Genomic DNA, 903 nt, shown 5'->3' on the forward strand with positions numbered 1-903 from the left:
ATTTGGGTTGATAAGAAAATGTCTGAACAGTCTGAAGCTCTGATGAAAAAAGCCTTGCTTAAAGGTGCTGAAAAGCTTTGTGTGTGCCCTTTTTTATACACATCTTACAGCAGGAAAAGAAAAGGTGTGAGTGATAAAATGAATGTCATCGTTAATGTAATTATTAACACCTGACACCAGTTTTTTGGGTTTTTTTTTTTTGTGAATTATATATGAACAACAATTTTTATTTATGTGTATAGCTTACTTGTCAATGCATCAAGAACCAAATTTACTGTAGAGTGTTTGAGTGACATCTTAAAGGCATATTGCTGTAATATCGTCTAATTGCCATGAGGTGGCAGAGTTGGTTCATAATATTAGCTACTTAGAATAGAATAGAAAAAAGAAAAAATATATAATTTCCCATCTGTTCCTATACTACTACTACTGCCACAATAATAATAATAATAACAACAACAACAATAATAATGATAATAATAATAATAATAATAATAATAATTTATTATTATGAGTTAGGTATTTCAATGTATAATAATAATAATGATGGTAATAAATTATTATTATTATTATTATTATTATTATTGTTATTATAAATTGAAATACCTAACTCCCCTAGCTCAGGCGGGTGGTGGAGGACAGTTAACCCCACTGCATTATTTCTGTTAACTAACAAATGATTTAAGTGAATTTGTTTTAATTCCCCCCTCCTCACCAACCTAAACCGCTCCAAATTTGTCCAGCACGTTCCTGCCCTCTGATTGGTCCGCTCTCTGATTGGCCTGCTCTCTGATTGGCCGAAAGTTCGGCGCTGGGACAGTCCGTCGACGGAGTTTGTTTTCTCCCCTGCGGCTGAAGTTTGGACAGTGAACCGCTGCTGGAGGCAATGTGGATATAGTGTTC

This window comes from Seriola lalandi, unplaced genomic scaffold (assembly GCF_002814215.2).
Source record: "Seriola lalandi dorsalis isolate HSWRI2012SDOR001 ecotype SW California unplaced genomic scaffold, Sedor1 jcf7180002054972, whole genome shotgun sequence".
Classification (NCBI taxonomy): domain Eukaryota; kingdom Metazoa; phylum Chordata; class Actinopteri; order Carangiformes; family Carangidae; genus Seriola; species Seriola lalandi.